Source organism: Buteo buteo, chromosome 22 (assembly GCF_964188355.1).
Source record: "Buteo buteo chromosome 22, bButBut1.hap1.1, whole genome shotgun sequence".
NCBI lineage: Eukaryota > Metazoa > Chordata > Aves > Accipitriformes > Accipitridae > Buteo > Buteo buteo.
The window spans coordinates 4752635-4780324 of record NC_134192.1 but is presented as its reverse complement, the minus strand read 5'-3'; the positions used below and the strand labels follow the sequence as shown (position 1 = coordinate 4780324).

The 27690-nt window shown below is 39.2% G+C and overlaps 1 protein-coding gene across 4 annotated transcripts in view; it reads right to left on the bottom strand.

Moving 5' to 3' along the window:
* The window catches only part of COL4A6 (collagen type IV alpha 6 chain), a 142714-nt gene that overhangs the window by 60833 nt on the left and 54191 nt on the right, over positions 1-27690 (bottom strand). The window contains exon 1 of one of the 4 annotated variants that reach the window (XM_075053675.1): positions 3931-4059. The exons of the other annotated variants lie outside the window; for them this stretch is intronic. The gene's annotated coding sequence lies outside the window, so the exon portion shown is untranslated. Of the gene's footprint in view, positions 1-3930; positions 4060-27690 lie in introns of those variants that run through there. 4 annotated transcript variants of the gene reach the window in all.

The following is a 27690-nucleotide window of genomic DNA, read 5'->3' as shown; positions in this document are numbered from 1 at the left end:
GAAATGTAAAGATATTATTTGTGGGGATTTTTTAAAATAAAGAACAAGTAGCAGGATTTATGAAGCATAGTGATGTCTTATGTTGTATTTCAAGTAAATGAATAACTGTTGTATGAAAATCATGAGTTAAAGCTTATTTTTAAGGAGCTACACTACGTATCTGAATAAAATGTACTTGTCTTTTTCATAATCATCACTCAAAATTATGCCTTCATTTCAGCAGAAACTATGTGAAACAGTTATCAGGGTTTGCAGAGACTATAGATACTGATGAATTGTGTCCCAGAGTATCACTGCAGCAAGGTGATCACCCCTGAATCCCCAGCTTAGCCACTGTTTGTTTAAGCTAATTGGCCATGAGGCTCAGGTGATATATAGTCATCTGAGATGAGCTTTTTGCTACTTGCCACAGCAAAAGGGTTTTTTGCTAGCTGAACTGATATCTTTAGGGCCTTTTCGTGTTTTAAACTGGAAGGACAATGCTAGGTTCATACACAAATGGAGAGCAATTCATGTAGACAGTGTGCGAGACTGGCAACTGGCACTACTCCTCTGAAATCAAGCATCTAAGCCTGACTTAGAGGCAACCGAGGAAATGAGGCATGGAGGAGGAGGTGAGTAGCAGTAGGCAGGAACCCCTCCCACATCTCATGGAGCTCTGGCATTACATTACACTCATCAACGTTCCAAAAAAATAGGACTTATACTGAAAGGATGGATTACACGATTATGAAATCTTAGCAAAAATGTTGCAGCAAGTGAGGTCTAACTGACTTCAATTCACTTACAAACTAAGCATTTTTTTATTTAACAAAAGAGTATAGTAGAGCCAAAGGTTTGAATGGTTTATGAGATTTTATGGTCTTTTGCAACCTCAGTTCATCTCCTCTCCCTCAAGTCTTTGGTGCCTAATCTCTAAAAAATGTTTTAGAAAGCCTTTACAGTTCCCCGACCTGTTCACATAGGACAGCAGCTGTCATAACATTTTCCTGCCCTTTACTGAGGGAAGGGCACTTCAGAATATTGTGTACATCTCTTGACAGCAGCCCAAATCCTGAGCTGAATTTTCATACAAAAGAATTAGTTCTTTCAGAAGAAAACACAGGGTTGCTGTAGGACTTCTCTCCATTTTCCTGATGGCTGTAAAGGAAAGTAGACAAGGTAGCACATACAAAGCATTTTTTTTCCCCAGAATGCACACATGTCATCTCTGGGGAGAGCACAGCAGTAGAAAAGGACCAAATAATGACTCCTCAGCAGTCAGTCCCCAAAACAGGAGACGGGTCGAATGAAAAGAGAGGGTCATAGCCCCTGACTCTACTGGTTTGGTTGCAGGGCTTTTCTCTAACCAGACTGATCTGCAGATGCCACTGGTTCTATTGCCAACTACTTTTTGCCCCTTACAGGCCAGTAAAGCCTTTTCGGTGATACAGAACAGCAGGTGTCTACATCACTATTGCTCTAGCAAAGGATCAGCTAACTGGTTATAATTAGTTTTCATGTTTATTGAAAACTGTGTAAATGAAAAGAATAATTGAAATTGCTTCATTCCCGAGTAACCCATAGTGATATGCTGCACACAAGTGTGACCTGCAAAGGACGGCAGCCCACAATTACTGCCAGCTTCGCTTTGCTTTCTTCTTCTTCAGCCTTACTATCCTTACTTCTGGCAGTACTTTTATTGTCATCAGAAATACTTTGCAGTCTGCTTTTACATTTTGTGTTTAAAGTTGTCTCTTACTCAATAACTTGTTTGTTTCAATCAGACAATCAAATGGGATCACTTGGGTTTATCTTGTATTTTAATTGTTTCTATATGTTGCTTTTCACATGACAAACAATATGGATGAACTTCAGACACACACTGGGGTTTATTAACTGAGCTTATACAATTTCCAAGACCTGGCTACAGGCGTTGCAGTATGTACTGTGTATATATATACAATCTGTATGCGTATATATAGTCTCTCCAACAGATTTGCTAAGATCAAGCATACTATTTTTCACAAACCATTTAAAGGGGTTTTACCTAACTCATTACTGAGGAAGATACCACACTAATTATAGATATTAGACGAGTCCCTTGGGAAAAACTGATATTGAATCATAATGACTTCACGGGCAGTCACATCAGCACTGCCCATAAAACCACAGCTTCTGACTCTCCTTAAGATACACCCTACAACACACAACTTTTTCAGAGATCTGCTGTGGGCTCATGAGGAAAGAAGAGCATGCAGTGTTGTGTTATTTTCCCTTCCACTTATCCCCAGCACTCTACAGAACAAACCAAAAAAGCCTGACGTGCTTCTGAAGAACTGTTTAAGTGAACAGTTACAATGAACTTTTTGCTACCTCCCCCTCTGGCTGGCATTTCCAAGCTGCCTTCTTCGTGGACTAAAGTGACAGAAGATTCATTGTTGCAAAAAAATGTTGTCAGTAGAAAATTAGCTGTATTAAGTAGTGTACTGAACAAGTGAAATCTTGCCAGAGTCAGGCCTGTTAAGACTATTAAAGGGACATTGTATCTAGAAAGGCAGGGAGGGTTCAGCCACATGCTGAAGCCAAACAGACTCCAAACCTCCTCAGGGTCTGCTGTGTCCAGATCTGTTAATTTGCTTTGGGCTCCTGTCCAGTTCTTTCTTTTACAACAAACCCAATTTTCAAATTTCTAATTCCCCTTGCAAGCAAAGGCTGTGAAAAGTTAGTGTTTCCTCAGAGACAGAACAGGGACGTGGGCAGGGGATTAGATCTAGCAGGAAGAGACTGTCCATACCAGCATTTTCCCAGCACAACTTTTCCTTAGCAGAGAGGATGGTTTCATCTTCCCTGTTGCACTGAGGGGCAGAGCCGCTGACTTTCATGCATCCCACAAAGGCACTGGCTATGAAAGTCCAGGCTGTGCACGGAGAAAGCGGCAGTGCAACTCTCTCGGAAACAAATGAGGGGGAGGAACTGCACATCTCAGCGGGCAACTCGGTCTTTCACACACAGAATTCTCTGTCCATCAGCCTCTACAGCAGCCAACGAGAGCTAAGGGATTTTGAAAATGGAAGACTGAGATGGGAAGGAAGGAAACAGGGAACTGGCAATTAAAAGGTCAAAAGAATGTCTCAGCTGGCTCACAATTTCTAATACTACATTATAACTACATTTGACTACTTTTTCTGCCTGGGAACTGGAAATCAAGCACAGTCATGTCCTGCTCCCCCAATAACACAGAGATAGGGAGATAACTCAGAGACAAGGAATAGACCCAGAAGCATGAGACAAAAAGACTGAAAAGGAGTTACATATCAGTGGATGATACACAGTTTTCCATTTCCCTCATGCTGTGGGAACAGAGAGTGTCCTCTTGCACCAGAACTTCCCCAAACATGACATTCAACCAGTAAAGGAAGGAACGAGGATGAAGAAACCAGTAATGAAAAAAACAAAAAACCCTTGAGGTTTCCATGCATGGAAACAATTACAGAGCTCTGGTGATCACTTACCTTACATGATGCCTTCTTGGCCTTTCTAAAGGGCCTCATGCTAGACACAAAAAATAGCCCATGAACCTTTTAGAGAAACTTTGCTCACTGGAGCTATTTATTGCAGTTTCAGCTACAGATAAGCTATTCCCAGCTTTAGTTTCTATCAGCAGCTAAACTAAGTTCCCAGTCTATTTAAATCCTGGCAATTATCCTGGGGAACTCATATCCACAAGATGCATCTAAGACCAGCAATTTAGGAGTATTTTTACAGAAACAGCCACACAGAGGAGAACAACGCAGAGATGTACAAGAACAGTTGCAAAAATGTCAGTTAAAGACTTCTAGCAAAGATTTAATGCCTCTTGCACTTCTAGAGAGAAATAACCCACTAATCAACAAGAGCCAGGAAGAAGTTAAAGGGTACCAGTCTTTAGGACAATTATTTCGTGCTCACCAGCTGGGTTCCCTGCTAAGCACTGGAGTGGATAGGCAAGATCCTGCCCCAGTTTTTTCCAGGCTAGCAATAGCAATGTTCCTTCCCTTTGGGCAATTTTAGACCCAGATCTGGAGTATGCAGCCTGGGCGAGGCTCATCCATTCCCAGATTGCTGCAATCAAACCCATTTTTAAATCATATTAAAAGGCTGGAGGGGTTTGGTCATTCGAAGAAAATTCACTCAGTGAAGTATCTGTTTACTCTGCACAGATTCAAAAACCTCCAAAATGTTTTCTGCCAGGCAAAGACTTTCAATCTGAATGGGATATTTGGATAGCTCACAAACACTTAGTTCATCACAGCTGCAGAAAACAGTCTTGTCTTTGATTCCAAAGATTTTGTTAGTTTCCACTTGATTTGCTACTTCTACTTTGAAGGTGGCTATCAATTAATTGTATCTGAGCAAAAAGTGATAATGTAGTGTATGACATATCAAGGGAGACTGATCATTTATTTTCCATGGTAATTACTCTAGAGCAACAACTTCTCTCAAAGGATCATAACTGAGGACCATTTTAATGCAGATATCATAATATCATATTGATTTGTTAATTGGCAGCTGTAGCTCTACTGAGGGTATTACTCCCCTAGTTTTCACACTTCTTACGGAACTTTCCTGTGTTGCTGTCAATGTTTTCACTGTATTCCAGCTAAAGCAGAAAAAATTACCTTGGTTTAAATGCAGCAAAATTATCAACTAAGAGAACAATCTTCATATTTAACAACTTGCCTTTGAATCTTCATAGAAGTTGTTCAATCTTTTCTTATTACTCTTTGTCTGTCAGCAGATATTCTAACTAGTAATGTGGCTGTACATATTACAGTTTGTCTTATTGAGGTGAGTTGGTTGCAGAAACTACTTAATACTAACTAAAATAGCACAGATTCATTTTAATATTTGGAATAAAAATAGCTGTGGTTTTTCAGGTGGTAAGTAATACGATAATTAAATAAAAGATGAGTTTAACATTTGTCATTGTGTTCTCCACTTCTGCAGAATGTAAAGTGAAACAGAATATGAACAATAGAGATTTGGATCACAAGCATAATATTGGTATTCTAAAAGCAGATTTAAATGCCTGTATCCAATCTTGCCTTTAGGAGTTTCTCTCGATTTGTCTCAAGTTCCTGAGAGAACAAGCTTGTAAGATGCTGAGATAGCCGAATTTAAAATCTGAACCTTTCCTCTAGCTTGCAATCCAAGTCATAGCCTAACCTATTCTGGATCATGATCTTAAGACTGCTTTTTTTGGCTCACTTTTTTCATGATAGAACATCTAATTATTGTATTAAATTTCCCTGTTACACAAAAAATGTGTATCTATAAAATTGCCACAAGTAAAGCACTGTTCCAGAAAAACAAACTTGTCTTTTTCCCGTTTGTTCTTACTGATGCATTACTTCTGTTCCTTCCCCTGCCCGGTATCCAGTCTTTGTGCTATTACAACCAAGTTTTAGTACTTAATACAATGCAATTCTGAAAGCAAGTCTGAAACTGGCATCTGATCTATGCAGCATGGAGCTACCTCTAAGCCCTACTACTGTATCGTGTATTAATATTATTCATCTGATGAATAAAGTAGACTTTTTTGGAACAAACAAACAAACAAACCCACAAAAAAACAACCCACCCACCCCCCTTACAAACACAGACATTTAAAAAAATATCCATTTTAGTCACCAGACCATGTTCCACATGCTAAACATTCTGTTTACAAGAGAGAAACACAGCAAAAGTTCTCATTATCCACTAAGGTCATTCAGCCCCAAAGGATGCTTCTAGTTAGAAGGCAGGCGGTGAAAGTAGGCCATTCATAGATCTGTCCAGTAAGGGGTCAGTGGCGAACAATAGATTCTCTGCAAGCAGTTTCCCCTACATTTTGCCTCCCATAGCCTTCCCAGCATGTTCCTGGCACTTCAGAAAGGTCTGAGCGGCTTTCCTTGCACAGGGTTCTGCTAAAAACAAAATTATCTGTTGGAACAGATAATATTAGTCAAGATTTAGAACTCAGATGGGAACCATTTGCTTATTCAAGATAGTAGATTTAGAACAAAAACTCTTCCCAGAGACCTGTTACACAGCAGAGCCCAGGGGAGTTTTGCAAACATGTAAACAATTCACTTTAAAGGGAAAAAATGGAGTCTGTGAATTCTCATCTACACATTGCTTGGAAATATACAGACCAAAGCAGAAGGAGTGGAGGGTAGTAGAGGCCTGCAAATCTACAAACATAACATTTGGCAAGATTCCAGTTATCTCCAGAGGCTGAAGCAGAGCAGGTCCAGGCAAAATTTTACTGCAATGCCTGATAACAAGAAGCACCAGTCAGTCAGTGGCTGGTTTACTAGGCAGTGTCAGAAAATAAATGGCAATTAGTAAAAATAACTTCAAACCAAAGTCAGGGAGAGAAAAAAATAGAGGATTTTTCATTTCTCCTAATAAGTGTTGCATATTGATCAAGATAAGGACGGAAATGAACTCTTCACCTACTTGAATTCCCACTGGCTAAGGTATATAGAATAAATGATTAATTCCAATGTTGCTTGTCATCACATAAATTGTATGTTTAAGTCCTTGGACATTTACTACGTGGCTGTATTAACACTCCAAAAAGCTTCATTCATTTGTTGGTATAAACCACACTTCCAGTCTGCTTAATCTTTGACAGACAGGTCTCATTGTCCCCAAAATCCCTTGCTACACAATACAACAAAGACTTAAATGACTCTGTAGGCCTGCCCTGCTACCCACACTGCTCTGCGCTTCCTGCCCATATATCCCTGGAATTCATGACCATGCAGATTACTAAATTACACACTAGGCCAGGGATTAAGCATGGCTCTTTGTATGGGAGCATCTGAGGTCTGGAAGAAGATTTTACCTGTCACGGTCTGTGCTCATTGGGCCTTGATGAGAGACAGAAGGAAGCAGTGCTGCAGAAGATCACAAACACTGGTGTGTGATAATCAGCGATCTGTATATGATGACAGGATAACCTGACTGGTGCTGTCCTGCGCACAGGTCTAGGGAGCTTTAGACAGACAATAACCAGCCCACTATTTCCAAAGCAGCTCAGCGGCTTCTTCCCTCTTAAAATGAAAGGAGAAAACGTTCCCTGTTCTGACAGACAGCAAGCCAGATAATGGCCTTTACTGTATCCAAGCAGAACTGAAATGTCTAAGGGTTAGGAATGTATCCTGCAGTTAAGCAAACATACCAACAAGCCAAATGAAGGGGTATGGTAGCTCATCAGTTGTTTTAAATTAGCTGCTAATCAAAGCTGGAATTGCTTCTGATTGCTTTCAGAATGCTTAAGAGTTACATATCTGAAAGAAAAAATAAAACCAAGAAAAAAAGTCTTGAAATAACAACATAAATTTAAACACCTCAAGGATATCAAATACCTTTTATCCATACGTACATATAAAAGTCACATTGATTCTTACTTGAAAAATCAGAAGTCTTTAGTAGGCCTTAAACTTGATGTCTAGATAGGACAGAGGAGAGTAGTCTTTACCCAGTTGTAACTTACAGATGGCTAGCAACTCCAAGGTTTGGCTAAGTCTGTTTATAAGTTCAGCAGTTAAAGAATTACTGTAGCCAGGACAGTATAATGATGGAAATCAGGAAAAATTGTAGGGAGAGACAGCACATTTTACAAAAACAAGTAGTTTGGCCTTTTTTTTTTTTTTTTAACATAGTAGGTGTTACCATCTTGTTTGGTTTGTTTGGTTGCCTTCTTTTCAAACTATTCTTCATTTCAAACAGCAAATACTGACATCTTCCAGTTTTTACCAGTTATGTTGATGTAGGCATACTGGTCTGAAAGATGATATTGCATTTCTCATTGTATTTTGCACTCACTTGGAGCTCAGTGAATGACAGGAATTATCTAAGGCCTGAAAGATACAAAGTTCACAGTGTAGTCACTTTTATTAGTTTGTTTCAGACAGCAAACCCTGCTAACGAAATACACTGAGTGGGGACCAGTACACCACAATGCAGCCATGCTTTGGTTCAGCATCATCCTATTACATCAAAGAGTAGGGTTGCTACATGCCAACATGATGACATGTCATTTTAGAGGAACCAAAACTGCCTCAGATCTGCAAATAGCCTCCTAGCAGCTCATAAAAAATTGCAAATCCCCAGAAACCCTGGGAGGACAAGCACTGGAAGCGGATCTGGTCTGCACAGACTCAGCAGGACTCTTTGGAAGTTGCTGCCAGCGCTCCTTTTGCAGCCAGAACAGCCACTGTTGAGCTACACAAACTACTCTAAGCCCTTTCCCTAGAGCCATCAACCAGGGAACAATCATTAGACTGCTGTTTAAGAAAAATAAGCAAAGCATACTTTAAACAAATAGAGAAAAAAGAATCCTCTATTGATCACTGCTACAAACTGGCTTTGTATTTCCCTTGTTCATGAAGCGACTCCAATTTCAGTTAAACCACAGCTATCTGCAGCAATGTTTTTCCATAGGATATTTTTTTAAAGCCTCACACCATGCTATATTTGCATAGAGTGCAATAAACTGTGCCCTCAGCCACACACATACATACCAGCCCCCTTCAGACGCTAGACTAAGTTGTTCATAAACCCCACAGGTATTTATAACAGCCTATCTTTTAGCCAGCAAGAACAGCAAAACAGTGAATATGAGTTAATGCATTCTCTGTATCTGGATCTCTGAATAAACATTCACTTCTATGGAGTTTTAGATCATATGAAGACTCCAGTGTCTTTTCACTTACATCAATACAGACAAATAATCCAGTGAAGTACAACCCTGATGTCAGAGACGGAAGAATCAGGCCCAATATGTATCACTCCTTCACTGCCATTGCTCTTGCCAACACAGCTGATCTTTGCTTGGCTGAATCAACGTCAGCAGAAATGTTGTCTTACATCTGCCACTGGCTGGAAATGCCAGCTCTGCAAGTGTCTGTCGACCAAAGCCTAAGTGGAATCATGCAACTGAGGAAGGCTAAAGGGTCAAGGCTTAAAAGCAGAATAAAGGAAAAGGAATCTGAGAAATAAAAGAAAGGAGATAATGGTAAGAAATACAGAGGAGGCACAGCTATACTGCCCACCTTCAGTTTGCAGCACAGACTGAAGAGTACACACAAGGGAAGCCCATAAAAGTCAACAAACAGTCCTACATGTAGGGTAAGGTGAAGTGTCTCAACTTCTGGTAAGGAAATGGACTGTGTCCTTGCTTGTACCATGAAACTAAGCACTGAGGATGTGCATGGGAGACTCTTGCTAGTTAGTTTTTATATCAAATCTGGTGGCCACCTCCCTGCTTTTACTATTGCTCCAAATGATAAAGCCAAGAAACAGGCACACAAATGCTAAATGGCTGTTTCACAGGTGGTCATGGGAAAAGCAGGCTGCAGAACCTGGGTTTCATTTTCCCAGCTCTCTCAGAGGATGTGCCCAAGCACAGGACTTGCATCCTGAACACTGGGATTTTGCTTAAGTCTCAAAAGCTGCATCATCTTCTCCTTCCTTTCCAGACACAATTTTTTTTCTATTGACATAAGTAACATTGCAGTATCAAAGCTCTTATCTGTCAACTGGAATAACAGTTATTTTATCCTGGGGAAGTGAAATTAACTATCCAGAAACTTTGTCTTTGCTGAACAAAGAAAAGAAAAGAAAAATACATTTTCCTTGGTCTTTGTGTTGCTGTATGCAACAGCAAGTGGGGAAGAAATCTGGGGGCACTTCTAGTCTTCAGATCATGATTTACCAGTATCAGATCAGTATTACTTTGTTTGATAGCAGGGGTTTTTTTCTCTTTTTCTATCACTACACCACTCTAGTGTTAACAGCTCATACTGTATTTGTTAAAGAAACAACTAACCATTAACACCGACTATTTTCTTTCCCTCTCCACTGAAGCAATATGTGAAGTGCATATCCTTTTCAAAATATCAGCAGCTTCAAAGGCTTTTTTTTGTATCTCCAAGTCCAGCAGCCTTCCATGAAAGCAAGAGAGATCAGATCCCCACCTGTATTTAGCACTTAGCAGGCCCGCGCTCAGAGAGACAATACTGTCTTGAAGATATCATGCACCACTCGCTCTAAGTCTATCTCAATTTTGTGATCTACATACATTCAGCCATCCAATAAGGGTCAAATTAGTGATCTATCTTTCTTTAAATTAAACAAAAGAATGCTAAAACTTGATCCGTGCTCTAATGATTAGAAATAGGACATTCCACATCTTGTGGTGGTTTTATGGCTCCTTAACTCTGCTGAGAGCCTGCATGCTCTGAGAGCACATTCACCTGGTCACGTATGGACAGCTGTATGCTGCCTCATTCCACTCCCAGTCTAGAGTCACCTCGAGGGAAGAAGCCACTTGAATTTATGTGCTTGCCTGAATCAGACTGTACCAACATACTCTGAGACTCCTTCTCTGGCTCATGTCTTATCCTTCAACATTGTTTGTGTGTATACTGGGGATCATTTTATTTTCATTATATTGCAGATCCATTAAATGGATCTTTAAACAGCCCTACTACATCTGCAGTGAACAAGAAGTCCAAATGCTCCACAGTTGAAAGCAAATGGATGAAAATCCAGATCTGCTCTTGTGTCCAGCTACAGTTTGGGACAGTTCCATGGTTTTGTCCCAGCTGTGTGCTTTTCTCCAAAAACCAGTAAATTTAATGCTTAGAAGAACAGTTCTTTGGTGCAGGGCTTTTTTTGTTGTTTATACAAAGTACAACTGATCCTGATGTGTAACTGAGGCCCCAGGCCCTGCTGTACTATAAATACTGAAAACAAGCATCAGACCAAAGAAACTAGAGTCTTTGCACAAATGTTCCTTTTAAAATATGAACCATTTGGATGGTGTCTTCCAATTCTGCTGGAAATAGTGTTTTACCTCCCACATTAATATAACTGTTACAGGACAGATATGTTTCTAATTTACTGGAATAATCTGATTCTTCTACAGAGATGGTATAAGAAATCTCTGTAGCATTTGTAGTAGTATGCAAGTTCAATGCAAGGAAAAAGTAATCAAGTGATAAGTAAGTAAAAAGAAATTGATTTAAACAAAATCTCTTCTGCAATTAAATTTTCTGGTTAGGTTTCAGCACAGGAGTATTGGGAAATTCTAATATTTTAACACTGATATATCAAGAGAAGAGTATCTCAAACAGTGCATTGTGTGGCAAGAACCATCAAAATTAAACTAAGCAGACAATTTGTAAATATACTTTTTGTTTAGACTGGAATGCAAATTTTATACAGCACATACAACTCTTAAATCTTATCCAAACAAATCCAAGGGAAAAGCAGATTTTAAGAGTACATACCTAGAACTGTAAGTTTCATTTACTTCCAAAACTTGTGCAAAATATTTGGAAATTAATTTAAACATAGGGAACATTAGCTCAGAAAGAGTCACCAGAAAAAAGCAAAGCACATTATTAGTCATAACTACATTTCATTAGTTCTTCATCTTGCAAGAATAAGGCTCCTTCACTCTTGGAATACAGTGGTTAAAGCATTAACTCCGTAAAGCTAAAATCAGATCAAATGCTGCATGTTTAACAAAAAAAGAATAAACCCTACTAGTTCTGACAAGCAAGTGGTGCTTGCTATGGTTTTGGAAACCCTCCAAAGTTTGTAACTTGAATAGCTAGTTGTGCTTAGAAAGAATTAGGGTAGGGAGTTTCTGATACGCAGTGGCATTTAGGAGCAAGCAAAGGGCACTAGATCTTAGAAACGTGTGTAAATTTGTTCAGAGACCATTTATATTCAAAGCTGCCTAAAACCCCAGGCCACTGCACTCAAGAGAAACAGTTAATGTTCCTTTATGTTCACATCTCATGGTGAAGTGAGCAGATATTTGCTGAAGGTGAGTGCTGATCAGACAAGCTCTTGCTAGATTTGCAAAATGACTGGACAGCAGCAATGCTTCCAGTGTTGTGCAGACAGAGCAAGATTAGAGCACACACTAAAAAACACTGGTGATGGCTTAAAACTAGTGCTCCCCAGTCTCTCTAACATAATGCGCAATGTAGCAAGATTACACATAAATAACTGGCTTTCATTTTGAATAGCTATAGCTTTTGTTCTACAGATCAGCGAAGCTTTTCACTCACACTTTTGTATTTTAAAAAACATTAAGGTTTTTACATGTTTCTTCAAGTGATACAACTGTTAAACACACAGGCAATCAGTGTTTCAACACCAAGAAACTGGATTATCCTCTGCAAAATAAGTTCAGGCTTTTTTCTGCTGTCTGCCTAGTCAGTGAAACTGTTCTCACACCAGTCTCTACTTCTGGATACCAGATTACATATGTATAGTTACGCCTAAAGATGAAAAGGAAGGCTAGATCTACAGCCTCTCTTAAAAAAAGAAAAGGATGCTTTACATAGCCAGCGCACCTGTAACACTGGTCCAGGACCCTGCTCTTTTTTTTTTTTTTTTTAGATAAATCTAGAGTACCATCACTGAAGCCAGCCAAGTGACTTAATGCTAGCAACTGGTTTTTACTATTGTAAAGAACAGACCTCCAACAAAGCTAAACCAGGAGGAAACTCTGGTATTTCTCTGAAATTTCTGATACTTGTCTGTCTGAGAAGGGTAGGAATGCAGCAGAACCAGAGTGAAATCAAGATCTGGTATTCACCAATATTTTGTTAATCACAACTTTAGAAATGTACCTCTAGAACTGATACTTCTCCATTTAAAACTCTCCTGTCATATAGTCACTAATTCAGTGAGCTCTTAATCTTTACTTTGGAAAGCTGAAGCAAACTTTCCTTAAGACCTCACTAAAACCCAGGTGTTCTGGATCTTCCCAATACAACTATACTATGAGGTGCAAAGTAAACAGTCTAGTCCATGTATAAATATTTAATAAGACGCTTGCATCTGGAGCAAAATGGAGCTAACTTAGTGTTCCCTATTTATAACATAAACAGATTTGCATGACACAGTGTTAGTACAAACTTTCCTTGACTATAAACATTTGCTGATGTATTTCACCAATAACGTAATGTATAGGAACAGAGGAAGGATTTACTCTGAAGAGCACATGTGGATAAGATCCAATTTTGCAACCTCCTCTCACCTGACAGTGCCTTTTCCTGAAACTCTTGAGACAAGTTTCCTGTGCAACGTGCTCCTTTCTACTGGCAAAGAGGAACATGACCCCAGTATAAAGTCAATGGCAGACACCAAGAGAAGATGCGGTTGTGGTTCATGTATCCCCACACAAAACAGATGCTACCACACTCATGATACTCTGCTTGCTGAAGGACTGGCTCCCCAGCCACTTCAAACAAGGACTTGCAAGTCAGATTTCTTAAAACTAAACAACTTCAAACATGTTCGCTAACTGCCTGAAGAACAGTTTGTTCTGAAGACCTAATCCTGCAATGTCCTGATTGCCCTCAGCTTTTGTTCATGTTTCCATGTCTTCAGCGAGGCTATCAATGGTATGACCGGATTTGGGTCTGACTGACAACTAATGCAGATGACACAAGCAATGGCAGGAAAAGCAGGCCATTTTAGCTTCCTTCTCCCACTCTTTGTATTTACAATGCAAGCTTGAATGTCTCCCTACAGCTCTTCTTGTTTACAACACTGAGAACTCACATACCTAGAGACTCTCATTTCAGGACCTGAGTTAGAGTGCGAGCTAACTTAGTACCAGCACCTCTGGAAAGCTTCCCCTGAGCAACCTGGTTGTATTCAGCTATCAGTGTGGACTCAACGTTATCTAGCTGAACCAGTTCCTATCTTTGCACGAGGGGTGACCATAGAGCATATTGTCCTCAATGCTGGAGGGAAGGAAATAAAAAGAAAATGTTCCATGGTAAGAGGGAGAGTGACAGCAGAAGCACACACTGAATCGGCAGGGACATTCAACTGGGAGATCTCATCGGAATGCAAGAAGTGAGGAGTCCTTCCACTTACTGAAGGTGACTGGCACAACGGGCACTCCTTGGTCACTGTTTCTTCAGAAGAAATGAAATAGCTATGCCTCTCACAACAGGCCAGCAGAAGACCAATGATATTAACAGACCCAAATCCCATTACTATTGGGAACAAGGAACTTAATTCTATTCAATTTCAGAACCCTTCTTAGATAGTTCTGAAAAAATCTCAGCCTAAAGTCACAACAAGTATTTGCTAAAGACAATTCAGATGGGACCAAGAGCAGCCAAAAATCTTGAGGTATTAAAAATGTACTGTTTCCTCCCAGAAGGAACTTCTCATTCCTGTGTTACTCTTTCAGGAAGAGACCACTGAAAGGTGAGTGCAATACATTTCCTCTCTCATCTCTTGTATTAATTCTATTCATATTCTATAAAATCAGACCATTTTTGTGCAACCTTGTGATTTGAGACAGGATGAAAAGACAGTAATTGTGCCAGAGCTTTTTCGCGTGCAAATTTTAATATGCCAGAAACAGTAATATAGTAAAACCACACTGGCCATAGTGCTCCTTAACTTACCAAACACTGAAGAGAAGCAGCTTCTTTACAGGGGATATTACTATTGCTGATCTGTTGAGGGGATGGACAAGCAGCTACGAATTCCATGGAAGCATAAAATCTCATAACTCTCCTCTTCACAGTTTACTTTACATCTATTTTCAGGCCAACATTTCCACACATAAAATAAGTATGTGAGAACTTATTTAAACTCTTTGTTGAAGGGAATCAACTTACATTTAATATCCCAGAGGATTATTTTAAGAAATAACAAGAAGGACAGGCAGAAAGTAAATTATTTACACTGCCATGTATCTTGAACACGGCTAGTCAGCCTGGGGGATGGTCCTTTACCATTCAAAAAGCCAATTTTTCACTGTGTGTGCACCCACGATTCAACTTAGTTTCTAAAGTCAGGCCAGAAACATAAATTATAGACTTATCAGAACTGCAGCTCCCTTTTTATTAACAGAATTTCCATCTTCAAATAGGACCAGGCTCTTTGAGCTAAACTCCATCCATGTGCTCTGCCATTTTGAGTAGCAAACACATAAGATGGATCAACACTGTATTTTGAGTGTAGACCTGACTCCAAGTTGAAGCCTGCACTTAGCTGGCATCCAAGCAGGCAGATGCACGTATCTGCCTAGCTGTAAGGCTTTAGATAAGTTTGGGTATACATCAAAGGAAAATACCATGCTCACTCCCATGCAACTTGGAAGGGACAGGTCCAAGGTCCTGGCCTGAACCATAAAACTCAACATTCCTTGCAGTTACACAGCATAACCAGTGCAGGAAGTAGAAGCAGTTGCAGACCCTCTCTAAAAAAACATGACTTGTATGAAATGAGCCCTGATGGGATTTGTGAGCTACCTGTGTTCATGATAACCTTATCATAGGTGTGCCAAGTCACACACTGCTGCCTTAGGTCGTCTCTGACCTACGCTACTGAAGACAACTCAGACAGCCCTAGGATAAACAGCTGAGACCAGCAATAAAAGGAAGTGAAAACAGTCACAGAAACATGAAGCGACTTTTCCAAGGTGACTTTTGCCAGGTCCTCTAAGAACTTTATGGCCATAGTCTGAAGCACTGAAAGCAATCCCTAGTAACATCGCTGGCTACCAAGATAATAACTGCAGCTGTACTATTAACAGTGTGGAAACTGGTCATGTTTTCTTCTCAGTACCTTCACAATTATCAAATAGGGAACTACGATACTTGTTTGTGTTCACGTACTTACTAGGCAGAAGCCAGTTGTACCATGTGCTTTCCAATATATAACAAAAAAGTGATTAAAAAAAAGTCCTACAAACAGGGCTTTAGGCTTCAAATCTATTAGGCTTTACTCATAAGTAATCCCAAAGTACAAAGAGGAAATGTGAACCAAATGTTGACCTTGTTAGTAAAGCATAAGTGAAAAAAAATTAATTATTTATATGCCAGACGGTTCTTATCAGAGGTAACTCAGTATTCCTCAAGAATCTTTATTTTCCTTTGTCACAGTTATTTGTTTCTATGTCCAGTTAAAACAGAAGAAATTTAATTAAGTACAGGGTTATTTAACGAGGATGTTATTTTTTTAAATGAAACACACTCCCACTTCAATTTCCCTTGTGCCAAGAGATGCATTTACTGAAAAAGTGTAAGACGGAAGAAAAGAAAAAAATTAAAGACTGCATAAACTGCGTTTTCCTCCATTTTCCTCTGCAGGTCTTTAAACACTGAAACGTCATTGAAATGGATACAAGCACCACGATCACTCAGAAGTCATTAAGACATTTTATGAAATAACTAAAATCCCAAACCCATTTCTGCAAGGGCAAGGAAACCACTTTTAAATGCTTCTCCTGATGTGCCACTGCAAGTCAGAGCCTGGGAACATGGCAGAATTGTGCTGCTCAGAGAGGAGGTCTGGAAAAGATCACATATCTGGAGGTTTCAAAGAAGCCTATTGCGCAAGATGGAAGGACCATTCAAGCTTCACTCCCCTTGAGGGACACATAGCTTGCTTTTTTTCTCCAGGGCAAACTACACTGTGATACAGTAAGACAGGAAAAAAACCACAATGTTTCTTCCTTCTCACTGCCCATTCCTGTTTGTCTATCTGCTGAAGAGAAAATCTTCACCTCTTTGAAGTAATTGAACTGATCAAAGTTTATCATCAGGAACTTGTGTATGTTTCTAGTAGCCAGCTCACAGGGCTGTGTCTGCAACCTCCTCCAAGGGTAATGCCCTGCACTGGAACTCAGTGAAGTATGATGGACACTGTTCTGAAATGTCACATCTACCCAGCACAGTCACAATTAAGTATAATTTGCAAAACAAATTAAGTCTTCATTTTGCAAAGGAGATCAGCTGTATAGAAATGCACTTTCTTCATCTATAACATCCTGCCAACACTGTATGTAGCATTCACACGGCTTCTTTTAAACAAGTGTGAAGAAAAATACATCGGGAGGTTTTGCTATTGAAACTGCTTCCCTTATGCAAAATTTGCATAAAATGGCCCACATAAATGGTTGTTTGAACAGTCATTCTTAGAACCCTGTAAGCAATTTGCTTTAAAGCTTTGAAAATTAAAATCCTGGCTTCCTTACAGATGACAGCAAATCCCTCAATAACACCAATGGAACCCAGCTTTCCTCTTCAGTATAGGCTGAAGAGTTCATAATACCAGTAACAACAAAAGCATGCAACAGAGCAGAGGCGCTGCTCACAGCAGATACTGTTTTATCAAATGGAATAAATCTAAAGACATTTAAATGTGGTACACCTGACACGTGCTTGTGCAAGAAAAAAGTAATGCAGAATACGGCACCTACATTAACACTGTGGAGAAAACCCTGCCTGCTTTCTGTCATCCAGTGCACAAAATAAAGCCACTGTAAGCAGAACTATTATTCACCCAAATGTTCTCAGGAGTTAACATTCCGGCTGATAAAAAAAGAAGGGAATGGTTAGAATAGATTAGTTCAGGTTTTAGTCCTGATGTTAGAAAAACAAGTGAAGTTTAATTACTTCACTGCTCTGGAAAAAGTCTGGAGATAACACTTATGTCATTTATTGTTTCAAGAGAAAACATTAAATCTTATGAAAATTTCCTTTAATGTCCCAGGAACACTGATCCAAGCCTACAAGGAACCACTGGGTGTCCTGTTGCTAGTTTTGTAATGCTTTGGATTTACAGCTCAAGTGCAGCTGGAGTTATACAGGGAATGACCACCTGCTGCCTTGATTTTGCATGCAGACTTTATTTATTTATTTTGAATTTGCTGTGAGACAGGCTGGGCTGTATTTCCACTGCTAAGGATATTCCAAAGGTTGATATCCTCCAAAAACATTTTGTACTGTTAAGAAGACATGCCCTAATTAAAATGAGACAAGAACAACCTCTTCTGCTATCTTCTCATTCACATGTCTAAGTTTGGAGTGAAATCATATTCCAGAAGAATCAATTAACTATTTTCAGAGGTCTCTTAAGGAGTACAGAGTGCTAACCTTTTAGTGTTTTATTTCAGAAGATTTTCTATTAAGTCACCTACTTTCCTGAAAATACAGTTGAGTAACAGATTTCTTAACTAAAACTTGAGAAAACTTATAACTAAACTAATTCTCATGGAGTGAAAGAACTTTGGAGCACCAACTGTCTCCTGTATGTTTGTAACTGCCCTGCACTGCAGGACTTCCCCCATCTCAGCTGGGATCCTCAGTCATTAGTCATCATAATAAAAGAAAGGCCACAACAACATCATGTAGGTATTCAGAATGGCCAACACAGTAAGCATCAAGGGAAATCAAGCTTCACAAAGAAGCCTGTTTACAAAAAAACTGTTTAAAAATTTGCTAGAAAATACCCATTACCTATATTTCTCATATAAGAATATCCTGATTTACATTGCAGCTGTTCACAAAGTGTGATTCATGATGACAGAGTAAGCAGTCCTCAATATATTTGTGGAACTACATTAAACAGTGTTTCCAATGAAAAGATTACTGATAAGCATGCACTGTGATTCACAGGAAGGGCTGAGGGTAAGCATTACTGTACCACTCCAAATAATTGGGAGCGAGTATGCTGTACATCTCCCAGGAATTATCTATCAAAGTATACAAGCTATAACTTCTGCGCTTTTGAGAGTGATGTCATTGTTCATCTGTCCAAACCAGCCATCACTGCAGTTAAGGGTTCAAGTTACAAATAATAAATTCATTATAAATAAGCAAAACCCCCCTCCTTTACTGAACAGGATTATTTATGAACCTTGCAACTATAGGGGTGGACAGGATGCCCAGATCCAAGACACTTCTTTGGTTCCATGACCTACATTCATTATGTCTAACACACAGGTACAGTCTGAAAATATGCTATATAGAGCAACTTTGCCTTGCAGAGCACGGGCTCTGCATATACACTCCAAGAGCTTACAGTTCTTTTACACCAGAATCTATTCCCTAAGTGTAGCAGTTTGCACCAAACATAGCTATGGCAAGAATATACTGGCTGATGTATTTGTTATTTTTTTCCACATTTATGAATTTTGATTATGTTTTTGGAACCTGACAAGAAATGGAAATACCCAGACACGCAAGAGGCAGATGTTGCCCATCTGGCAATAGAGATATGAGCAGAACAAATCTGGTGTTGAAGTGGATTTGCCACTGTGCTAATATATACCCCAGCTTCAGGAGCAGGTGGACAGAACACAGCTCAACTAAACAGCAGAACAAGTTCTGCTATACTGTTCCAGCAGAATATTATGGATGTGAACACAAACCTAAGAGATCTATCTTAAAAGATAACAGCTTTATAGAACTTTGAAAGACAAAATTAAGTGCAGAATTGCATCACCCTTAGCTTTAACACTAGATACTAAAAAATTCTTCATTTACTGTACACTGAAAATTCAGCACATGCTGAGTCATTTTATCAGAGAGCTTTCTTTGATCATTTAAAAAAAAAGTACAAGAAGCTTTGAGTCAACCAGAGATTTCTTTTTAATAGTCCTTCAAAAGTTGTGTATCATTTGTACTGTATTTATTATGGATTACACCCAGACATTTTTAAATTACTTTGACTTTTTGTTTATTAGTTTTGGCAACACTCTGACATTTTTAAAAAAAGACCAAAAAAAAAAAATCTTTCAAAAGTCACCCATTATTAATAAGGGCATTTGTATCTAGGCTACTTTTCAGACTACTAAAATGTTCCTTTTCCCAAAACAAGTAACTGGATGAGATACCTGGTACAACTCAGGTATCCCTTTCTTGTTGCAGTTCACACCTTCCCTCCAAGTTTTCTATGTTGGCAAATTCCACAGAAGGTCAAAGAGTATGAAACATATCACCCACAAAATCAGCTTAACATTAGATAGTTGTGAAAATATGCTTGTTTTATCTAATGGATTTATAACTTATTGCAGAGCAACAGCTAAATGTCCCTAATCAACAGCCTAAAAGAAGGAGACTGGCAAACACCTGAGTTTTTCCTCCTGTTTTTGCAGAATTAGGTGGAGGGAAGAGTTGATACTCTTCTTTCTTTATCTTGTTTTACCAGCACCTCTCTTTTTCCACACTTAAACTTGGGAGTCTTTCATACAGGATCATTTAGAAAATGCCATTTTCCCCTCAGCCATGCTGCACTGTCATTCCTACACACAAGCTCAGAATGCACCATCCCTGCACACTGCTCCCTCCTCTTTCTTAAAGGCTATGTGCTCCACCATTTAATAGCTATTTTTATACAATTTATGCTTATACCCAGATTCTCAGCCAGACCATTCTGTATCCTGCATGCTATTCGTTTATCTCATATTCCTGCTATGTTCTATTATTTGGATGCCCCTTTATTTGTCCAAAATAAAGCCATCATTCCCTTTTCTTTTTGGTCAGATCTCCTATGCAAGATGCCTATTGTGATAACGATCCCTCATTTTCATTTCTTCCATCTTCTTCACCATCAAGTGTTTAGAAAAATCACCCCTGACATTTTCCTGGACACCAGCAAGCATACATGTTCCTCATTCACAAGGAGACAGCTTCTCCCCATTCTCCTTGCCTACCATTCATGAACAAGATATAGACTATTTGTACCAATCTTGCATTTATTCTAATAATCCCTTGTAATGCTGATGAAGCTTAGTCATAGACTAAGATTTTCAGTACTTCTTTTTTATTTCCCAAAATCACTGACTTTTCAGTTCTCAGATGATCAGCAAACTGTTCCCTCTCATTTTTCCATGACCCTAGAGTAATTCCCACCTACTCACAGACAAAATAGCCCATTGAGGAAGTCATCTTTTGTTTTAAACTTACCAGACTGTCATACAGAGGGACCAGGTAACACACTCCAGAATCCTCCAGATGATTCTAAGCAATAAAAACTAATTTTGAAGTAAAATTTTTTGCACCAATAATGCATACATGGCATTGTGATTCAGATTCCCTTTCTTGTTTTTTTCTTCTTGTATTACCTTTTCCAAATTCAGAGAATGCCTGGATATTTCCATTAAAGGCACAAGAGGTGTTATATACCAGAGTCAAAAAGAAGCATTAACCTACAGTTAATTCACAGGTCCTATTCTTTTTTGCTGCAGGTATACATGTCCTCTTCTCTTCTGAAGCAGGGAAACTATCTCTAAACAGCTTATCAACCTCACTCACCATGGAAAGCTGAGAAATGTCAGGATGTTCTCCTATCTTCTGAAATCTATGATTTCCTATCAGGAAAAGCTGCAATTCATACCAAAAATACTGCACATTTTCCCCAGAAAACAGGGGTTGACAGCCAGCCTGGGGGACCCATGCATTTGGGTTTACTTCCAACTAATTGGCACTACAGCCTCTTTTACCACTACAAACAGAGTTTTGCCTGGTTAACCATCTTCATTGTGTGCTCTAGCTGGCTGCAGGCTCCATGACTGGCGTACTTCCTGCCTATCTGTTGCCTAATTAAGTTTGCTTTGTAGTAATCCCTGCTGTCGGCTGTTTTCCTGGCTCATGAATTGGCTCCTAACCTGACTGTCGGCCAAATCTCTTAGAACTGGGCCTTGCTCATAGATTGGTTCTGTGATCCTTCTGTTTCTGAGAGGCTGACTTACTCAAGAGATCACACCGAAAATCTGTGTCACACCTTTCACTTACTGCCAACTGAAACTCTTTAAAAAAGACTAGTTTCTGCAAAGGGCACCTCTTCTCATTTTAAGAAGCTTAAAAAATAATTAGTACCAGGAATATTCTGAAACAATCACACTTAATTAGAAGGTGGGCAAGTTTGGGGATGGAGTGAGAGGAGAAGGGTATGAAGAAAACAAGGTATTAAAGAGAACTTAACCTGGAGAAAAAGGCTAAGACACAGTCTAGGTGACAAATTCCGTACATGAATGATACAGGATGTGATAGAAGAAAATGCCAGTTGGGTAATTTCAGGGCAGGATATAAGTTACCCCTTCTTGTCTGTTAACTGCTTGGAGAGGAAAGGCAAAGTCTTGTGCCATTTCTCAAATGTAAGAGGGCATTAATCATCTCTTTTCAACGGAGACATCATTGCAGGAATCATCGGACAAAATCCTACAGCTTTTCTTAAGCAAAAGCCCAACTAGACATTCATATGTTCCAAAGACTCACGTTAACATCTGCTTTTCCTGTCCTGGGTGAGACACCAGTGAGTTTCTCTTTCTACAGGAATTGTTAGTTGTCTTTCTGACTGCAAGGTGAAGTGGCTCAATTTTAAGAACATTTACAACTCTTCACCTACTGTGAATAAACGAATGAACAAGAGAAACTGAAGGGTCCATGTTAGTCCTGTTCTAAGGAGTTATATGGCAAGTAAAGCATCATGGATTTGTCAAACACTCCATTCTATAGCCAAGAAGGACTTAATTTTTATAAAGAAAAAATTTGGATAAGCGGATGTTTTTACTCTCCAGTATTTAGGAAGCAGGGGGGGTTACTAGGAAACTGTTGTTGAACTCTCTGGTTTGTCCATACGGATCAAGTCTGTAGCACAACTTGTCATTTTTGGTCTTGGAGAAAGTGCCACAGATACAAAGCTAGAATAGAAGCCCAGTCATGGCAAGGCTCCAAAGAGGGAGGGAGAAGGCTAGTCTGGTTCCCTCTTCCCATCTGTCTACACACATAAAATGAAATCAGTGGGAGTGACAGCACTGGCTTCAAGGGGAACAGTACTTTACCCACCCAGATTTACCAGTGGTAGCCGTGGCAGTTTGTGTAAGCAAGAAATTATAAAGTACCTATTCCCAGGGCAACATGCCTGCGCCCTCAGCTCCCAATGCCAGCATCAGAGCAGAGAGAATCATGGTTTACTATGTCTTCAGATGAGGAGGACATATCAAAGTACACAGCAGAGCAATCTGATTCTGCCACCAGCTAACCATGTGACTTTCAGTAGTCATCTCAGCTTAAATCCATACCACTAACACCTCACTTTTGAGAAGCTCAATTTGAGAAAAACCAGAGACTTTTTTCAGGCTAGAAAGGAGAAACAGAAAAGACAATCACTTGGTATAGTGAGACTACGTAACTTCTTCTCAAGCTAAGACAACTCCCAGCATTGTAGGATGCAGCAAGGAGCTTTTTAAATGCTCCATTTCCTCCCAAAACACTGGAAAGACTTTAAAATCCTGGGTTGCAACTCACATGAAGCACAGTTACTTGAACAGTGACAGATACTTCTTTGCCAGGCTTTTCCAAGCCATCTGGAAGTGCTCTATGGAACGCAGTTTGAGGATCCACGTTCTGGCTGATTTAAAAAGTAAACACAGGTCCCCACTGCAATTACAAAATATGCTGCCCTTGCAGGCAGATTTAGAAACAGTTTCACGTCACAGAGTCACCTCAGCCACCCTGGTGATACAGCAATGCTACGGTTTCTGGTTAGTTTTGAAAGCTGTGGAAATTTTCTTTATGGGATATGTTTCCTAGAATATATTTAGCCTCATTTAGTGCACACGTCCTTTTGGCCAAACTGCAAAACGAATCATGGAAACATGATTTGCTACCAAAGACTCCTTGGTTAGCCTGCTTAAGTACAGTTGTTCACCCTTACTGAATTCTACGACGTCTGTAAGATAAGATGGATGCCTGTCCCCTCGAGAAGTCTTCACAAATGTACTTGAGATTATAAGAGATGATGTAAGACTGTACATATGAACAGGTTTGGTCTTGATACCCGTTGCGTAAGGGATACTTTCAAATGCAATGAGATCTGTTTTATTTATGTTGTTTTAGTTAGTATATGGTGCGGTTCTCATTAGAGGGCTAGGCTCAACGTATTTAGGTTGGGTCAGGAGGACATGTACAATAATTGCTTAATGCCGCATTTGGCAAAGTTAGTTTTATTACTTAAAAAAAAATAAAAAAATCTTGGCAGTTGTTAAAAAAGCAGCTGGCACGTAAGTTGTTTGACTTAGCTATTACCTCATTTTCTCTCAAGATATTGCCAAAACTTCTTAATGACAGAGAACAGATGGTCAACATTTTTCAACGTTACAGATAATCCTCTTCCCAAATCAAATGATGGCATTTTATTTGTTTAACCAGAAGGAGATTTGAACAAGAATTAGACATCATTTACATATATTCCATGACCAGTATTTGCTAAGGGTGAAAGTACTGCAATATTGTCAAAACTGCAACACATGAAAATAATTTAAAACAAAGTATAGCTCTTACATTCACATTTGGAGGAGAAGGGTCTGGTTGCTGGCTGATTGCTAGTGCTCAGAAGCCTTGGTAGAGAGCAGCCTGCCTGCCTTCCTAAGCTGCTGTGCACATTCAGTTACACTGCAGTCAGTCTACCTTAGAGTTCAACCTAAGATATCACACAATCAGCTGGTATAGAAAGAAGGATGAGGAAAGGAGAGAAATTGGACAGGCTGATGAAGTTTCTTACAAGAGGTTGACATATGCAAAAGTCTAAGATCTTTCATCTTCATATATAACTAAAAGACAATAAAAAGTCACAAAGAGACGAAACACAGAAAAGCAGGACAGGACAACAGTTTACAAGCCGTATTTCCAGATACCAGTCAGAAAGGAGACTATAGATTCTTCTGCTGTAGCCAGAAGAAAGTGGTGTGAATTGTTGATGTGTAGACAGGAAGGAAATGGAGATATTGTATTATAACCACAAATTGGTTATAACCTGGCAGGAAGAGACAAGTCAAGGATGACATCTAAGACAGCGGATTGATTAAAAAGATGCTGGTGTTGATAACAGCAAGGAGAACAGGAGGAAAAGGAGAACTTCATTAAAAACAGGACATTAGCTTCTGGCACTCTTGCATCTAAGGTGACAGCGAGCCATTTGTAAAGACATTTGTACAAGTCTGGTGGGATGTACAGCTGACAGCAGAGGGAGACAAAAGGAAAACAACTCACTATATTGAGAAAGCTAATGAATAAACAGAAAAATAGAAGAGAGGAATTGTGAAAGCCAAAGGAGGGAAAAGTACCGAGGCCTAGCATGTCTACCAGATCTGAGCCCCTCATGTTTGGATACAAGACATTAACAAAGTATTTTCAGGGAACACAGCACAGTAGTTGGACTTGAGGTTGCCTACAATGCAAGTGGAAAGGAAGAACCTACAGTAACAGTTTAGAAGCCTGGAAGTGAAATCAGAAATTATGGCAAAACATACATGTAGTCTAGACCAAACTTTGGGGTTCTTTTGCAACAGGAAAAAATAATTGGCTGTATTTATTCTAAGAGGAAGGCTCCTGGAGAGAAATCTTTGGGTGTAGGTAACAAGGAGAGAAAGCCAGGAAGCATGGCTTCACAGGTTGTTTTAAACTGGATGGTGAAGAACTCACCCTAGAATTAAGCAACATTTCATTCCCACCTGAATTATCTAACCTCCTTTTCTGAGCTCACACTAACTAGAGAACTGATTTCATGTTCCTGTATATGAATTAAGTGGTATTTGCTACTGTATACTGTCTTGCTTGACCAAGCTTAAACATATTACAAGATCTAGTGACTACGACCACTGTTAAACGGCCAACATTTCTCAAGAACTACTATAATGCAATAATCCCTCCTTCTCTTGGATGTGAAAAGATCTTTATAAAAATAACTATGTAATGATCCCAGTATTACCTCCACCAGACTGATTATCCACGGTTAGTACACTAAGACAACATTTAGAACAGGTCATATCTTGGCACTGTCAGTTTGAAGGAAATGTCAACATCTCATAGTCTGGTTCAATTTTAATTGGTATAGTGGGCTAACCTGTAGGCCATGGATATCGAAATGGCATCACTATTTCCTACAGTGCTTGTCAAGCCAGGTAGTAGGAAGCCACATAGAAACAGAGAGAAGTTTGAACCAACAGCTTAGCAGAATTTTGTCTCCAGCAAGTATGTTTGTGTAAAACACTTCTGCAAAAAAAATTAATTTTGTTGAGTCGACACTTCCAAAGAAACTGTGTTTCATCAGGAAATCCCTAAACTGTTCCAATTAGAGTGCTTAACCAGCCAAAGCAGAATTCAGCAAACATTATTAAAAAATACAAGTTGTAATTATTACAATTTCATAGCAAAGAAATGTCAACCAATCTTCAACTAATTATCACAAGAGAGGCACTTTGTACACCCAGTATTAAGTTGAGGGGATTAGCTCCAGACAAAAGTTAATCTAAGATCTCTTGCCAATGCGACATTAGTTTATGCTAGATAACAATTAGATTAAATCATCCAAAGTTCTGACCTCAGGTTACGCTGTTCAGTGCATGGATGTTGGGGATCTGTCTATCTTTTCTAGCTTGTTTGATCTGCAGTAATTCTATCAAAAACTCTTTGATTGCTCACAGATAATTTACACTACATTTACTATCATAATTTTAACTTCAGAGAAAACCTGTGGAATCTCATGTATCTCTGGGTACACTAGTCTTTAATTCAGATAGTGACTGCATTTTTGAGCAAAATCTCTCAATCTTACTCAATCCCTCCTAGTTACTGTGCTTTGCTTCAGATAGCAGTGTAGTCTTGGAGTACATAAATAGGGTTTCTTTTGAGTGAGGCTAGGTCAGGAGATGGGCTCCACAGCATATCTGATGCACTCCAGAGGTCCTTCACTTCATGGGACCAGACTCAATTCAGTGTAAGATGTCCACCACATCCTCAGAACCAACTACCTCTTTCTACAGATACACTCTTTTCCAACCACACCAGTTGCTAGAAATAGCCTCTGTGTGGATTTTTTCTGAGATAGGAAAGAGGTTCTATAGTGCCATTAATAGTTTTCTAATTGATCATATCATCATATTTCAATGGGCTTTAAAGAACACATGATGCATAAGAAATATATATATTATATTACATGATCACATACCACAGGAAAAAATTAATTATAATTGGTAACATCACGTTCTCCTAACTTACAGCAATTCTAAGCTGTAAAAGCTGCCTGGGACACAGTCTCTTCTGAGTAATTTGCGGAGCCTTGGAAACAATTTCTAAATTTTTTTTCCCTTGAAATTCTTTTTTTCGTGGGGGAGGTGAGGACAGGACTTAGAATGAAAAAATGGAAGATTAGTATCAGCTGAAGAGCTCCAGCACATGTTGAGCAAAGTTTAAAACAAACCCTAATATTGTTATAAATTCCAAGATAAGTGAACAGGCATCAGGAGAAGGTATACATGCAACAAGCACTGTGTCTGCTAGTTTATCTTCGTGAGTGTTTGAAAGTAGATGACAGTACATAAAAACAAAAAAGCCAACACTATCATAAACAAATGCAGAATGAGCTGCAAAGATGAAATGGTGCAGGCCGTATACTATTTAGTGCTTCTTGAAACTCTGCAAATAGGGAAAATGCCCTGCTGGTTACTGTTGACTTATCTGCAGTGCATTTCTTAGAAAGACAGCCATCAGTACACCATGAAATTTTCAAAGGGTGTTACCCCTGCCTAAAAACTGTGGATCAAACAGTGAGAAAGGGGAATGAAAAAAACATTTTTTAAAGACAATAATTTCTTCTGACAGTCCCAAAAATATTCTAGATGTAGATCACTCACCTGCACTGGAACTATACATATTAGAAATTCAGCTTTTCACTATATAGAGACTAGCATCAGAATTCACATTCACTTCCTCACTTACATTATAATTTAATACGGCTGCTTTTTCTACCTTCCCTCTTATACTTCATAGTTTAATATAAAGCACTTTTTCTACCTATCAGTTGTTGTTCTGAAAGAGGACTATATGTAAGACTTGT